This window comes from Dioscorea cayenensis, chromosome 9 (assembly GCF_009730915.1).
Source record: "Dioscorea cayenensis subsp. rotundata cultivar TDr96_F1 chromosome 9, TDr96_F1_v2_PseudoChromosome.rev07_lg8_w22 25.fasta, whole genome shotgun sequence".
In the NCBI taxonomy this organism is placed as follows: Eukaryota; Viridiplantae; Streptophyta; class Magnoliopsida; order Dioscoreales; family Dioscoreaceae; genus Dioscorea; species Dioscorea cayenensis.
This window is the reverse complement of record NC_052479.1, coordinates 11,051,051-11,068,673: the sequence shown is the minus strand read 5'-3', so window position 1 is coordinate 11,068,673 and position 17,623 is coordinate 11,051,051. Positions and strand designations below refer to the sequence as shown.

The 17,623-nt window shown below is 42.8% G+C and overlaps 1 non-coding gene across 1 annotated transcript; it reads right to left on the bottom strand.

Moving 5' to 3' along the window:
• Positions 1-17,119: 17,119 nt before the first annotated feature.
• On the bottom strand, positions 17,120-17,226 carry LOC120269653. Its single transcript, XR_005539297.1, has one exon. It is a non-coding gene; the product is annotated as a small nucleolar RNA R71 (small nucleolar RNA).
• Positions 17,227-17,623: the final 397 nt, after the last annotated feature.

Sequence of the window (17,623 nt, the reverse complement as noted above, 5' to 3'; positions counted from 1 at the left end):
GCAAAGGAAAGTGATCTTTCCGAGTGACGTCATTCAGTCTTCTGTAGTCAATGAAAACTCACCAACCAGTAATTGTCCTAGTTGGGATTAACTCATTTTTTCATTCTTTACCACTGTCATTCCTCCTTTTATTGGGACAACTTGGGTCGGGCTCACCCAATTGCTGTCAGATATAGGGTAGATGATTCCTGCATCCAAAAGTTTTATTACCTCCGCCTTGACAACCTCCTTCATATTCGGGTTCAATCTTTATTGAGGTTGGATCACAAATTTGTAGTCATCCTCCATTAGGATCTTATGAGTGCAGAATGATGGGTTTATGCCCTTAATGTCGGAGATCTTCCATGCAATAGCTGATTTGTGCTTTTTCAACATGCTAACAAGCTTATCCTTCTGCTCCGCAGACAAGTTTGAAGATACAATCACAGGGAGTTTAGAGTCCTCCATTAAGAACGCATATTCCAAATGTGTTGGAAGAGTTTTAAGCTCAAGTTCTGGTGGTTCGACAATTGATGGGTGCAAGCTACCCTCTTTCAATCTATCAATTTCCTAGAAATCATTTGCCTCATGTTTGCAGTTATTCTCCTCTTCTTCCAACTGTGTACGTATTTCTTCACAATATGCAACGGATATCAACGTGTCCATTCTACAAAGTTCCGCTTTTGAAATAGCAACTCCCACTGAAAAGAGTTCTTGCCTTTGATCTTGATAGGAAGAATCAAGCCGAGCAAGGATTCTTTCTACACTTACCTCCAACTGATCACTCATTGACACCGACGTGGATCTCTCAAACTGCTTTATGACATCATCTAGTTCACAGTTCTGCCCTTGAATCATGGCAATGTACTCTTCAACTGATTCTTCTATTGGCTCTTGAGTGGTATACTGCTCATAATGAGAATAACACGGTATGTCATGCAGTGCAACTGTTTGAACTTTCGCTCCACATTTTTCAACCATTCTCGTAATAGTGTCAAAATGACTCGAACATGTTAATCATTTTCTGAAAATAAAAAAAGAAATAAAGAAAAAGTCGAACAATGATAGAATAAGAGGATATTAAATAGAATGTATGGTGAAATAGCTAAGAAAAACAAAGTGCAAAGTATCTCTAAACGCCTATTCCCCGCAACGCTCCAAAAAAACTTGACAAGGTCCCTTGCGAATATCCCGTAAGTGCACGGGTTTGTCGAAGTAATAATCCCAGGTGAGCGGGTATCGAATCCACAGGGAGTAGAGAATAAAAACACTTAATTCGCTTCTTAGCTATGTCAAAGATCAGTAGTGATAATTGTGACAATGATTCAATTCTCAAAAGTAAAAGCAACAAGTAAGAGAGCACTAGTAAAGGACGAAGTAAGGTAATCAATAAAGATGGGGTACTCGGATAATGTTCCACCTAGGATAATTGTTTCAAGTGCAAGAACCCTCTATTATGCTTCCTAATCAATGCAATGGTGAGTCATGGAAATCCTTAATTACATAGTCCCAAATCTAAGGTCAACTATGCCTAACTCTATACATGTCCCAGAGGAGAGATTAGATAACCTCTCAACCTCACACTCGCATAGAGTTACAATGAGCTCTAGGGATTCCAAGTGATAAATCTCTTCCTAATTATAGACCTAACCCTTTGGTCCAGGTTGAAGATCCCTAACCACGATTAAGCCCTAGATACTAAGATCACCTCAATGCTACACTCCGTTGCACGCATAACTAAGCCCCAGTGGAAGATCATCCCTTAGACTATTCACTCTATTATGGCCGCAAAGAACTCGAGGAACGGAGGTAGAATCTATCACATCAGAGGGGAAAGGTGACGCTCGTGTACCTCTCGACTCACCCTCTCAACCCTCTCCAACCTAGCTTTGTCTAACTCTCGTGGTATGTCACTCACTCACAAGGTTACCAACAAGAACTCTCAACCTTAGTGTCACTCTACAGTATCTTGCCTGAATAGCTTCCCGAATCCATACTTTCATCGGGGTAATGCAAACGGGCACACGTTCACGTCGTGGATCACTTGCTTCTTCAATGATAGACAAGTTGGTGGAGCTCTTGTTCTATGTGCATACGTCAGAATGCTCGAGTGTGACTGCCCTTGTGCCCCTCCAAATAGATGTGCCAATTAGAATACTAGGAGGTTGGCACACACTCTATCATCTCACACCCGACCTATGTCTTCGCGTTTTGAACCTTAGTAAGATTTCCTCCAAAAATCGGGTGCATTGTGATCCACATTGGCTTCTTTCCTTCATAATCGGCCTCACAACCCTACCCGCATGCAAAGTAACATAAAAACATACATATTAGTGTAAAAAACCCAAGAAAAGTGATGCTCAACATAAGGAATGAACGCTTCGCATTCATATCGCACAAGCACTTATCAAGTACCTTTCTTTGTTCGGTATGGGTATGAGAGCGGCAGGCCCAATCACGTGACGGGGGTTTGGGGAGGAACTCCACCTGGATCAAACTATCTCAAATAGTGACCATGCCATCTCCGAGATTTCGGAAATGATGACTCACTAAAAACCCTAACACCCGCAACATTAAGTCGATACAAAAGCTGATATAGCTCCTTCAGGATTCTGTATTAACACTGGGACGAGAGCATGAGAATGCGTAAGAGCAGCAAACATACGAGCTGACATCGGATAAATGTAAAACTCGTAGCACCGTATGTATGATGAAGTGCTTAGAAAACTCTAAACAACCCGTAGTGGAGATATAAACATCTAAATCGTCGAATCTCTACTCCAATACGGTCGAGGAGAGAATGATACTGCTCTACAACCAACCGATCCACCTATGTCTTTTCTTTATGAGCAAGATGACGAGGTATTCAGTTGCTACCATAGCTATCTTAAATCATATAGGGTGTCGGTCATTACAGACCTCCATGAGAATTCGTGGAGCAAGTTATAGGCGATATATATACTGTCAAACCTAGATTGGACAGTTTAGTAATAAACTCTAATGGATACTGGTATGCTCATGTTATTGTGGCTTTTTTGCCAAGAGGGAGACTACCTCTGCATCTGTCCATCGTGCTCCAGCTCATTCCGATGCCTAAAATGCTACCCATGCTCCTATCTCTGCCCATGCCTTTGCCTTTACCATCGATAAGTATGGATCCTACTCTTCAACTGGAGCAACATAAAGTACTGATGGGTCCCGATCATTTCGAACTGGCTATCTATCCTACATTGAGTACACTTTAGGGGTCTTAGAGTGATGCCTTTGCTTCTCCTGCACCTTATTTATGAATATGGGACTAGATATGGAACAACCTGGATGGACCATAGGTGTGTATGTGCAAAAATCCGGAGCATCACTTGATGGAACACGTCAAAAATCTTACGAAGCTTTCGGTGCCTAGCGCCACGTAATAAAAAAATTAACGAGTAGAGAGCAGTGACGACGATGAAACTATCTCAAATACAAATAAAATAAGGGAATGCCACCCGCTTCGACTCTAGTTGAAAGCCCTTTTTCAAAAGAAAGGAATTGATAGACCAATGTGGGTTCCAAACCTCACCTTGACTTCAAGAGAATAGTGCCTCGAAAAAGCCGATGAAAGCATCTCATTAGCATGTCCTTGCCAATGGCTTCAAGTCTTCTTTTTCATTTTCATGCCCAAGCCTTCAAGGCTGCCAACTATCCAAAGCAAGGAGCTTAGCTTATTGCCATGGCCCTGGAACGCTACTAGTAACTAACATTTTTTAAAGCAAGGAACTTCTTTACCACAGTCTTACAGAATAAGGTCTTACTTCATTCGCTGCTCTTAGGAAGAATGAATCCACTGCTGGTGAAGGTTTCAAGGAATTGAATCAGAAGCATGGAATAACTCGGGATCATAAATGGATTCGGGTAGCATTCTGATCGTTTCTTTCATGATCTTATCTATGGGTAGAACTACTATGAGCGGTCTAAACTTCTACCCTTCTTTCTTTATTTTTTTAAAAATGGGGAGCAAAAGCCCGTTTTTTTGCTCCCTCTATTGAGAGATCGGGGGTCCCTCCCGCCGGCTGAACGAAACACTCTTTCGTGAAGTAGTCCCATCACCCTCGGGCCCGACGCCAACCAAGAGGAGGCGGGTCTCTCTCCAAGCATTTCGAAGAGCTGAGATCTCGTAAAAGAAAAATTAGCTAGCTCAGCAGGTTTGGCACTGCGTTAATCAGTTCAGTGAAATAAGAGAGCCCTAGGTTAAGTAAGGCTTTTCCAAGCCTTGCCGATAGGCGGGTCATGGCTCGCTCAGTTCGCTCGCAGAGTTATTTAGATCAGTAGATCTATTGACAAGATCACCTTGCGTATATCCCGCAAGTGCACGGGTTTGTCGAAGTAATAATCCCGGGTGAGCGGGGTCAAATCCACTGGGAGTAGGGAGTAAAAACACTTAATTTGATTCTTAGCTATGTCAAAAATCAATGATAAGGAGTGTGATAATGATTCAATTCTCAACAATAAAAGCAACAAGAAAGAGAGCAAAAGTAAAGAAGGGGGTAAGGCAATCGATAAAGATGGGGTACCCGGACAATGTTCCACCAAGGATAATTTTTACAAATGCAAGAACCCTCTATTATGCTTCCTAATAAATGCAATGGTGAGTCATGAAAATCCTTAATTACATAGTCCCGAATCTAAGGTCAACTATGCCTAACTCTATACATGTCCCGGAGGAGAAATTGAACAATCTCAACATCTCGCACTCGCATATAGTTGCAATGAGCTCTAGGGATTCCAAGTGATAAATCTCTTCCTTATAATAGACATAACCCTTTGGTCCGGGTGGATGGTCCATAACCACAATTGAGCCCTAGATACTAAGATCACCTCAATGCTTCACTCCGTTGCATGTGCAACTAAGCCCCAGCGGAATTTCATCCCTTAGACCATTCACTCTATTATGGCCGCAAAGAACTCGAGGATTGGAGGTAGAATCTATCACGCCGGAGGGGAAAGGGGCCGCTCCTGTACCTCTCGACTCACCGTCTCAACCCTCTCCAACCTAGCTTTGTCTAACGCTCGTGGTGTATCACTCACTCACAAGGTTACCGACAAGAACTCTCAACCCTAGTGTCACTCTGGTGGAAATGTTCATACAATCAAGCATTCAAGGTTGGAACTCACAATAAACATCAATTTATTGAAAGCATAATAAAGAGGTTCAAAGTAACAAATACATCCTAGGGTTCACAATACCCGAGTACCCACTAGGAGTTTAGCTCTCTATGAAGCTAAGTACAATCAAAGAAATAGAATGTAAAAGCAATGAATCCATAAAGAAACCCCCTCGATAGTCATGTCGATGGTCTTGTGGAGAGTCCTCTACTCGTCCCAAGGGATCCTTTGTCCGGCCTAGGATACACCTCGCCAGATCGGTGCCGACGAAAACTCTCCCAATAACCTTCTTCCAAATGATGCACAATGTCGGGGCCGTAGAACCTATCCAAAAACTTGGCTAATACCCCTCAAAACCCTAGCCGAAGCCCTCTTGCAAGTTGCGGAAAAGATGGAGAAAAGAATACCAAAATCGGGGTTGAATCAGCTTTAAAAAAGGCTGGAATCGGGCGACTCCACGGGCGTGGATGCTCCACGCGCTCGTGCGGAATTTCCACATGGGCATGGATAATTTCCACACGCCCATGTGGATTCTCTGTTTCTCTGGTTTCTCAGTCGGCTGTAAACAGTGCTGCTACAGTACATACTACAATGTTGCTACAGTTCCCTACTTCAGTATTCGACCTGAATATCTTCCCAATTCTATACTTTCATCGGGGTAACGCAAACGGGCACACGTTCACGTCGTGGATCACTTGCTTCTTTAATGATGTACACGTTGGTGGAACTCTTGTTCTATCTGCATTAGTCGGAATGCTCGAGTGTGACTGCCTCTGGGCCCCTCCAAATGGATGTGCCAACTCGAATACGAGGAGGTTGGCACACATTCTAGCATCTCACATCGACCTATGTCTTCGCGTTTGAACCTTAGCAAGATTTCCTCCAAAATTGGTGCATTGTGATCCACATTGGCCTATTTCCATCATACTCGGCCTCACAACCCTACCTGCATAAAAGGAACATAAAAACACACATATTAGTGTAAAGACCCGAGAAAAGTAATGCTCAACATAAGGAAAGAATGCTTCGCATTCATATCACACAAGCACTTATCATCTATCTATTGATCCAGATAAAGTCTCACTCATAAAGGAAGAGTAGCGCGCTAGCACGGCTTGCTTCGCTTTTCGACACTCCACTTGCAGCTGTCAAAACCTGCTTCAAAACATAAGGGCGTGCATTAGCACTACAGCGTTGATGCCTCCATTTCTCTGGTTCCGAACTCTCACCGATCCCGAGATCAGCCTTCATTTTCTTTTTCATCTCGGGAAGGCTTTCTCGGGGAGAAAAGTCTGGGTTGAGGGAACCGCTAAAGCGACCTAAAAGAAGAGACCGACTCGACCTTTCAAAGGACTATCTCATCTGGTTGATAGTTGAAGGTACGTGCCCTGGATATGAAAAAAGGGATTTGAGCTAGAAGAAGATTAGGGATCTATCACCGGATAAGGAAATGGAAACAACTAAGTATTAGTTCGAGTTATGAAATGGTAACGATGGCTTAAGCCATTAATGGGTAAGGGTAGAATAAGCAAAAGGAATGGGATGGGGTATTCATCGTTAAAAAGCACTCGGTACTAAGAAATTTTTGAAGACTAGGCTTTTCATTAAAAGTCGAAGGAGACAAATGGAGGTACTCTTGCCGGGTGGAAGAAATTCCATCGTCGTAAGGGAAGGTATTGGTCAATCAACTCACAGCCTTTGACCAGGGGAGGGGGAACAATCTGATGAGCAAGATTGTAACACATGAATAACAAACCATACCGATAGGTTGATAGTTTTCTGTTGGTACGGCGTGTGGTGACAGGAACGATCGGCAAGAGTACCTTTTGATTACAACATATTGAGGTGTTCAATTTGAGCCAGAGCAAGATTCATTCTTTAATTTAATCGCCATCAGATCCAACATGAGACCAGCATGTTAAAAAAGAAAAAGGAAGGTCGATTTCCTTTTCTTTGAAATCCTTATCTTTCTATTTAGAAAGAAAGAAGATACGCCATTTCTTTTCTTCTCACCTGTTCTAGGAATGAGATTACTAGTTGTACTTTGTAACTAGTTCTATGGTATAAAAATAGTAAAAAAAGGAAAAATCCTCGCCTCTTTTCATTCCATTGCTAGTTCGGGGGATATCTAGTTCTCTGAAAAAAAGTAAGCCCCTCACGTGAAAGAAAAGGATTTCTCCCAAGGCAAGCTCAGGTAGGAAAGTTTGAAAGCGAACAAGGGCCAACAAACAAAGAAAGAACGAAAGTCTTTCTTTAATAAGAAAGTCGTAAAGTTCCTTCTGTAAAAGCATTGATTGCATTTCGAGTTTGATTTGCGAGTCCTAAATTATTCCCCTTCTTTCCGTTGCATTGTCGAAACTTTTTTTCTAAGAAAGGGGGCTCGGCGAGGATAAGAGGTTACCGGATAGGCTTAGCCCTACAAAAGCAGATATGCTACTTGGTTTCTCGATATCTCTGGATAAACTACTACATCCCGATCATGCTCACTTTCGGACATGGAAGCGCCCGGGTCTACTGGTAACAAAAAGGCAATTTGAGTTTGACTCTCCCTCGATCTACTTACCGACAAGAGCTCTGAATGAGCAATGAGTTTTCTTCTAGCTATTCAAAGAAGAGGCAAAAAGAATATTCTATAGGGCTCCTGCTCGGTTAGTTACTATGGCCATGCCGAGGACCCGAATACTGAAACCCTCATAGCGATTCGAGAAAAGAGTACCTTGACGCCCTGATTGAACCTCAAACCTCACTTCTACGGGACTCTTTTTTGCCCTCCATTTTAGCGAGCGCAACCCGTGCAACACACCTTTCCCTTGCAGCCAGCGCAACCCTTGCATCGCACGATTGTGTTCTTTCGCTACACACCTTTATAGCGCACTACGGAGCGCTACTGAAATGAATTATGATAGAGTAATTCATTGCTTGAAGCTTAACATTATAATATATAAGAAGTAAGATAAAAAAAGTAAAAGAAACAATATCATAACCCTACCTTTATTCTTTCTGAGAATCATAAATTCTAGCTTCACACTTAGTTGGGATTTTAAATTGAAAGAACTATAGCATCTGCCCCTGCCCCACCAACAATGGCCTTTAAAAGGAAAGGTTTGCAGATCTTATAGGTATCAGAATGAGTCTCATGTTAAAAGAAAGAAGGGGAGAGCTTTACACAGTTTACCGCCTGAGTTGTAGCGTTCCAGTCTATGCAGTCAGAAAACTGTTTCGGTATGCAAATACCTTTTTTCGGTCAATCTAATCCCTCGCCTTGAACTTGAGGATCGGCCTTGCCTTTTTTTTTAGAACAGTGAGTTTTGAACCCGGGAGGAACCTTCGGAAAGAAAGCCTACCGGTTGGTTTGGTTGTCCCCCCTAAGGTGGCCGGGCGGGCCTCGGTTCAATCTTGCCGATTCCACCTAGACTAAACATGGCTCAATAGAAGGGGTAAGGTCAAGGGTTGTTAAAACAAAACTATCATTTTACTTTGGAGCACGGTCTTCCGTTAGGTCCTTTACGGACGACGAAAGCCTCTTGGCTATAGTCTACTGTCCCCCTCCTGCGGTTCTTTCCTTTCGCTCGGCGAAGCAGAGCTGGGTTCCATTGTACTCTATAGGAAATATATAGCATAGGAAATCCCGTATAATGTAAATCCCGTAGCGAATCAATTCCAATGAGCATTTCAAACTAGTACTTTTTGTAATCGACTCTATTGCTTCTTTAATAAACACTGGTTCTTCGATCAAGTTTTGAATGACCTTCTAGTTAGATCGTTCCTGTGTTTCGGATATTCAGTCTCATTCGAAGCTTTAGACAAGGGTTCTATTGAGATATTGGGCCCTTATGGTATCTCGTATACATTCCGACTCACGCATAGAGATTCGCCACCCCTTTCCTCCTGTGCCTCTTCCAATAGAGTTGGCTCCTATACTCTTTGAGTTCGCTTTGGAGGTATGAGGTCTTGGAAAGGACTCCCTTTTCCTTATTAGGGTGAGCTTCAGCTATTGCTTTCCTATCCCTGACTAGCCTGATTGGACCACTCTGCCTACTAAGCCTGGCTACCCCGTAACTTACCGCTTCAAAGCCCAATCCTTGGCTACCGCTTGCTTGCTCACTGCCCTTGGCGATGCTAGCTTTTCACAGCTCTTGGACTACTTGCTTGCAGATGAAGCTTGATTGGTAATGCCACTTTTTAGCTACCGGCGGGGAAGGACTACATGCGAATTTCGATGCAGTGGCTTGGAAGCAAGCTACCTTGACCATCTTCCGAGTGTAAAATAATATACTCGATTAATCAAAGGCTTCCGTCATGGATCGCTCTACATTCAGCCACGCCACGGTGACTTCAAGCGATTGTTATTCGGAGCGAGCAATTGGCTAAATTCTTCCATAACATAATGGGGGCGGGGTTGCACGCGAGCCGAGTGACGTAGGGTGCACAAGAGTACTTCGCGCCACAACCATCTCTTTTTATAGGTTCTACTGGACCGATGCTCTCCGCTTCATCCGGTAGAAAAAAATTCATAGATATGCCAATAATTAGAAGGAAGAACTGCCATAAAAATCTTCCTCGTGTATCATCTGTAGCTTATGCATCTGTGGACTCTGTAAGATGTGAAAAGTCTATCTCGTACATATCTTATCGAGTCACCTACGATAGGAAGCATGCCTATTGAAAGCTCAAGCCAATGTGTATCTTTACCCTCCAGCGGAAGTCATTCTTTCTTTTGTTACAGCTAATATGAGTGTCCCTACTGGAGTGGTTTTACACTAAAAAAATGACTCCGTTTATCACCCCAACATTGAAAACTGCTCAAAATCGACCGAAATCCTTAGTCAAGTGCTGTGGAAGTCCTCTAGTCTATATCTCTATCTTAAAGTCCCCAGTTTGGACATGTGTAGAAGTGTTATAGAGTGGCGAATTTCATTTCCAAATCATCCATTCACTTCCAACAGGCCTCCAAATGCGGGGAAAATGCCATCATATAGGACAGTCAGTCCTCCGAAAGTGGTATAGTGCTTCCAAATAAATAAAGTCCAATTGGTTAAAAAAAATCCTGTCTTCCTCCTATGATTGAACCTCTCTCATCCTCTTCAAGAAAACCTACCTTAGGTTCTTCCTCTTGGTAGTTCGATCGTTGATCGCTTCCCCGCAAGTGTACGGGATCGCCAAGTAATACCTCATGCAAAGACACGAGGATCGTATTCCACGGGGCTAAGGATCTCCTATTACTCCTTCTCGAGCTATTATATAGCCTAAGATCTTAAGTGATGGATTTACTCTACTAAATACAAATAAAAACTAAACACAAGATTTGCTAGCAAATTAGAGAGAACAAGCAATAAGCAAGCAAGAGAATCAATGAAGTGCAAAGGCCTATGGATGTGGATCCCCTTGAGGGGTTATCATGCAACATGGATGATGATTTAAAAGATGCAAGGGTAAATTGGACCATGAGATTCCAAGATTAGAACAGCCCCAATTTCTCGGCGATTGAACCCTAATCCCATACGAACATAGATAGGAATTTCTTCCAAATCTACATTCCTACGATTGCATTAAGTACAAGGAAATCTCGCTTAGGAATAAACCTACTCTTCTTCGGATTAAACCTACATGGAGGGCTACCAAACAACCAATTTCTCGGCGTGATGATACAAGTATCCCTTCTAATCCATTCATGACCTAATACATGCGAGCAAGTCACATCTACATGCATCATTCATAAAAAGAGCTATGGATTTCTCCTTGGTGTAACACTTAGCATGAAAAACAATGGATTAAATCTCAAACATACCCAAGCATAGAATTAACAAGTAATCATCCAAAAATACATGATAAAACCCCCAAGGTTCACCAACACCCGGTGGCCTTGGGGGGTCTAGTATGTCATCATCTCATAACAAAGCATACAATCAAGCAAAAACATGAAACAAAGACATAGTATGACACTCCCTAGATGAAATGGTGAAGGATGAGGCGAGAATATGCCAAATGACGCTTCCCCGCCAAAGGAATGCCGAATGGCGCTTCCTCTAGCCGCGGTTCTCCTTCCTTCAAGTCGTGATCGATCTCCCCTTTGAATGATGTTGCCTTCTTGCCTTGAGAGCCTTGGACCTTGGGCTTGAATGATCTTCTAGCTTTCTTGCCCTTCTTCTCCTCCCCAAGGTCGCCCAAAATCTCCCAAATCGATCTCCCAAAAGTCGGCCAGCAAAAAGTCCTTTAATCAGCCCTAAAAGTGAGTATATATATCCCCGAGGCATACGGGCCGTATAGGGGGTCGTATGGGGGGTCGTATAGCACTTTCGAAACCCTAGATTCGCGTTTCATACGGGTGCATACGGCTTCCATACGGCCCCGTATCTTTGAGTAGTATGGAAATGCAGACGAACACCAAATCAATCCAGCACTTTCTAGATGCATACTGCCCCCATCTTGGGTAGTATGGGGGTAGTATGAAAATTCTGTTTTCTTCTCTTTTTGCCAAAATGATATCTTCTTGTTCTCCATGGCTTCCATATGCCCTACAAACCAAATAATAGACGATTAAGCGAGAAACGGGCATCAAACCTCACAAAATACATTCAAAGTGCATATGATATACATATGAAAACACCTACATTTAGACACTTATCAATCGTCCCTTTACCGGTGTTGGTGGCCCATCATCAAACAAGATTCTTCATAGAATTTTCCTTGCTTTCTCACCACCTTTACTTAGCGTTCTTCTCATTTGTTCTTCAATTTAGTGTTCTTCATCATCCTTCCCCCGTTGGAGTCTTGGGGGCAGTCTGGCATAATAATGGACCTGCGAGCTTTTCTTTTTCTTACACACAGCCAGCTGTGGCAGAAGGCATAGAGTTTGCTTTCTAAAGACATTTTTAGGGTTGTCTTCTCTTCTTCTTCTACGCAACAGAAACAAGTGTAGGGTACCCTAGATATTATAATCACTTGAATGAAAAAAAATGACAAGTACAAAGAAGACATTCTAGACTAAGCTATGCTAACCTACTCTCTGCTTTTAAAAACTAGATGAAAAGATGAATGTGATGTAAATATCATATGATGATTTCATTTGAATCCCTTTAGCTTTAGATTGAATATGCTAATTTGTTTATATGAAAACATTAGTCTAAGTGAAGTGGGTATGTAAGGGAGTGATCTTTTTGGCATGATAGAAGTGCCTATAATAAGAAGATTTGAGGAAGGGAAAGCTGGGATAGAGAAAGCGGGGAATAAGAAGAAGCACTAAAAGGTCGCTAGAAAGCAAAAGTAACTCTATCTATATAAGATAAGGGGAGAGGAAGGAGAGGTGTCCCAAAGCTTTCAAGCTCACTAGTAGGTGACGAAGGGATTTAAAAAAAGGGTTATTTTCATCTTCCGATGCATTCGTTCAGATGCATTCTTCCTTCTTAACCTTTTCAACCTACCAAATTTTCCTCTTCCTGGTAATGAATTAAGCGGCAGTGAGGAGGTCCGGTTCAATAGTGATTTCATCTGCTTTTGGAACTTTGATTCTTGGGGACAAAGAAAGTGACTGTGGAGTGTTGAATTAAAATTACCTATTTGTTTGAATTTATGGGTCTCATAGGCACCCCTCTTCGAGCGGCAGTGCAAACTCGGATGGTGTAAGCGCTGGCATAAGGTCTTGGATTAATTTGTACCAGTATAGATCCCAATATTAGTAGCTTCAGTGACATTGGCGGCTTAATGCCTTGCTTGCGCGCTGCGGTGCGCCCTTGCCTGTTGATAAACGCCTAAATGTACATATTTTATACGTATTGATCTTGTATTATTTGTGTATATCTTGATGAATTGATGCCCGTTTGACTATAAATTTGTTCTTTTGGTGTTGCAGAGCATAAATGTGCCGAATGTAGCTCAAAAATGCAAATTGGATGAATTCGACACCGAAAACGACATTTTTGGGGTCCTAGCACTGGAACGTTACTGTAGCTGATCACTATTCATGCTGCGGCCATTTGGCTGTGAGCTTCACGGGCTCCATGCACCCGCATGGGTGTCCGTGAGGTTTGCTGGAATTTCATAACTGTCGGTACTGTAGCGTAAACACTGTAGCTGAGTACTATAGCACCGACATATTTTCTGGGCGAAACGGCAGTGAGCTTCACGAGCTCCATGCGCCCGCATGGAGCCCGCATGGACCTGACGCTATATATTTCGGGCTGAACTTTTAGGGCAAGAAGAGGAGGTTTTTGGAGAGCTTTTGGTGTGCAGTTTTCTCTTGGGCCTCTTAGGCCGCTGCACCACTCTTCCCGCCGGCGATCTACTACGCAAGACATCACCAAGAGGGAGGCAAGCTTTGGAGGAGAAGATTGGGTGAAGATCCTAGGCATCCAAGGCATCATTTGAGGGGAGATCTCTTCAAATCTTCAAGATCTTCAACATCTAAGGGGATCTAAAGCTAGAGGGAGTAGTTCTTACTTCTTTTCTTCTTTATTTTTTCCTTGGATTTGTATGAGTAGTCCTCTTTCATGAGGCACTAACTTATTTGTGATTTGGATATGATGAAATCTAGGGTTGATTGTTTGTAATTTGGATGATCATCTTTATTGATGTATTGTTGGATGTTGTATTTCTTTTATGGAATCTTGTAATTTGTTGTTCAAGTCTTGTGTACTTTGATGTGTTGATTTGCATGAGAACTCTGTATTTCAACTTCTAGGTTGTACTTGGTTGCGTGACCATCGCCCTTGTACTAGACACACTTGGCTTGGAAGGGATTCATGTACAAATACACCGTGACCATCGGGTATTTTGTACCCCTCCAGCAATTAGGGTTGGACCTAGTTTGAGTATCGACCCTGATTAGAGATTTCTCTGAGTGTAATGCAATCATACGAGGATTTGGGCGGAAGTAATTCGGACCCAATACTTGTATGGGATTAGGGTTCAATTGCCGTGACCATCGGGTTGAGCTAATTTAGGATTCTCTTGGCCCAACTACCATCTCGCATTTCATCCTAAATTCAGGATCTAATGACAACCCTAGGGGGACTCGTTATCCAAATCACTCCCTTCACTATTTGATTCTCCCTTGAGTTCGTATTGTGTGTAGTAGTACCCCGGATTTCATTGTAGTTAATTCTTTCTCTTTTTATAATTACTATTCATCTTTCAGAATGTTAGGCTAGGAAATAGACGAAAGGGAAGTAATAGTAGCTCCTTGGGCCCAGGGAATACGACCCTCTCGTTCTCACACGAGAGGTATTACTTGACGACTCCGTGCACTTGCGGATTGCTCATCACCTGTTGAGTTCTTTTTAGCGTCACTCTATTCGAAATGCTTGCATGCCGCTCTTTTTAGCATCCTTCCAAGCCCACCACCCTTGTTTCAAAGCTAACATCAATTTCTAGGGACGAAGTTGAAGAAAAATCCTCAAGAGATTAACCTGTGACTTTGCTCGCTCAGCTTGTATCACAAAGCCCAATTCGAGTAGGAGAATTTGGATAAGAAACATATGCTTAACACATGCTTCCAAAACTCCGTTTCTGGGTTGGAGGTGATGAAAGTGGTTCAGGTACCTCAGCAGGTTAGAGCAAAGGACTAAAAATCCTTGTGTCAGTGGTTCGAATCCACTTCTGAGCGGGCTTTTAGTCCAAAGGACATGTAGCCGAGAGCGAGCCGGATGAAGGAAGAAATTCAAGTGAAAGAGGTTGATCGGTAGATTTCTAAAAAGCAGTGGTTCTCGCATCCCTGTGTCCAAAGCAGGGTGGATGATAAGTGCTTGTGCGATATGTATACGAAGCGTTCATTCCTTTTGTTGAGCATTACTTTTCTCAGTTTTTTAAATTAATATGTGTGTTTTTATGTTACTTTTATACAGGTAGGGTTATGAGGCCGAGCATGAAGGAAATGGGCCAATGTGGATCATAATGCACCTATTTTGGAGGAGATCTTGCTAAGGTTCAAACGCGAAGACATAAGACAGGTGTGAGATGCTAGATTGTGTACCAACACTGTAGCAATTAATGTAGCAGGACTGTTCAAAGCCGGCCGAGAAATCAGAGAAACAGAGAATCCACACGAGCGTGTGGAAATTATCCACACCCGTGTGGAAATTCCGCACGGGCGCGTGTACCGTCCACGCCAGTGCAGTTGCCCAATTCCAGCCCTATTTAAGGTCGATTCAGCCCCGATTTTGGTATTCTTTTCTCCATCTTTTCCCAAACTTGCGAGAGGGCTTCGGCTAGGGTTTCGAGGGGTATTGGCCAAGGTTTTGGAGTGGTTCTACGGCTCCAACATCGTTATTCCATTAGGAAGAAGGTTGGTAGCGGAGCTTCGATCGAGGCGTATCCTATACCGGACGAAGGAATCCTTGGAAGACGAGTAGAGGACTTTCCACAAGACCATCGACATGACCATCGAGGGGGTTTCTTTATGGATTCATTGCTTTTACATTCGATTTCTTTGATTATACTTAGCTCTATGGAGAGCTAAATCACTAGTGGGTACTTGGGTGATTGTGAACCCTAGGATGTACTTGTTTCATCGAACTTCTTTATTATGCTTTCAATAAATTGATGCTTATTGTGAGTTCCAACCTTGAATGCTTGATTGTATGAACATTTTCCCTAGAGTGACAATAGGGTTGAGAGTTCTTGTTTGTAACCTTGTGAGTGAGTGACACACCACGAGCGTTAGACAAAGCTAGGTTAGAGAGGATTGAGAGGGTGAGTCGAGAGTGCAGGGAGCGTCCCCTTTCCCCTCTGACGTGATAGATTCTACCTCCATTCATTGAGTTCTTGGTGGCCATAATAGAGTGAATGGTCTAAGGGATGAACCTCCGCTGGGGCCTAGTTGCGCGTACAATGAAGTGAAGCGTTGAGGTGATCTTAGTATCTAGGGAGTGAAGCGTTGAGGTGATCCTAGTTGCACGTGTAATGGGCCATAATAGATTGTTCGATTTCTCCTCCGAGACATGTATAGAGTTAGGTATAGTTGACCTTAGATTTGGGACTATGTATGTAAGGATTTCCACGACTCACCATTGCATTGATTAGGAAGCATAATAGAGAGTTCTTGCACTTGAAGCAATTATCCTAGGTGAAGCATCATCCGAGTACCCCATCTTTATCGATTGCCTTGCCTCCTTCATACTTTTGCTCTCTCTTACTTGTTGCTTTTAATTTCTGAGAATTGAATCATTACCACACTTATCATTGTTGATACTTCACATAGCTAAGAATCGAATCAAGTGTCTTTACTCCCTACTCCCTGTGGATTTGACCCCACTCACCCGGGATTATTACTTTGACAAACCCGTGCACTTGCGGGATAATAGCAAGGGGATCTTGTCAAGTTTTTGGCACCATTGCCGGGGAGTTAGGCGTTTAGAGATACTTTGCACTTTGTTTTCTTAGCTATTTCACTACACATTCTATTTCATATCTTCTTATTCTATCATCGTTCGATTTTTCTTTTTCTTTACTTTTTGGTGCGAGGTCCGAGTTATGACCGGAGGGAATCCATCAATATTGATTGAAGGAGACCCTAAGCTTGAACGTACACTTTGAAGGAAAGGGAAAGAACCTGTATAAGAACAGCCTAATCCAGCTGATTTGGAAGGAGAAAGATCTGACAACATGGCAGAACAAAATGAGCAACAACGAACACTATCCGATTATGCGGACCTTTGAGTGTTGGGGAACACAATCGAGTATTGTGCGTCCCCCAATTACAGCTCGAATTTTGAGCTAAAAGCCGGCATTTATCCATATCTCTGCAGCGATCGACACAATTCAATAGTTTGGCCGATGAAGATCCAAAGCAGTCACATAGAGAGCTTCCTCGAGGGTGTATGACATGCTCGAAGATAAATGGTGTGATGGATGATGCCATCAAGTTGAGAGCCTTCCCATTTTTCCTTAAAGGGGAAAGCGAAAGCGATGGCTACACTCATTACCTAGAGCATCAATCACTACATGGGAGGAGATGGTAGAAGCTTTTCTATCCCGTTATTTCCCTCCCGGAAAATCACCAAAGCTTAGGATTGAGATCTCATCCTTTATGCAGTTGGAATTGGAGTCTCTATTTGAGACATGGGAAAGGTTCAAGGAACTCCTGCGCAAGTGTCTGCAACACGGATTCCCGGAGTGGATGATTGTTTAAACCTTCTACAATGGTTTGAACCCGAGTACAAGGCAACTCTTGGATGCGTCGGTGGGAGGTACCTTAGGTAGCAAAACCCCCAATGAGACTCTTCAATTGATTAAGGAAATGGGGTTAAATAGCTACCAGTGGAATGCTAGGGAAAAGAAAAAAGTGGCCGGTCTCCATGAAATTGATGCGGTAACTTCATTGGCGGCCCAAGTGGAGAGTTTGAGTAAGAAGCTAGATCTTATAGCTTCGAATAGAGTTGCGGCCGTGACCAATTGCACCGGTTGTGGTGGAGGACATGCTCCCTCGGATTGCCCAATCGTTATTGGTGATGTTTCTTCATTTGAGAATGTTGACTTTGTAGGTAATGGAATGAGACCTCAATGG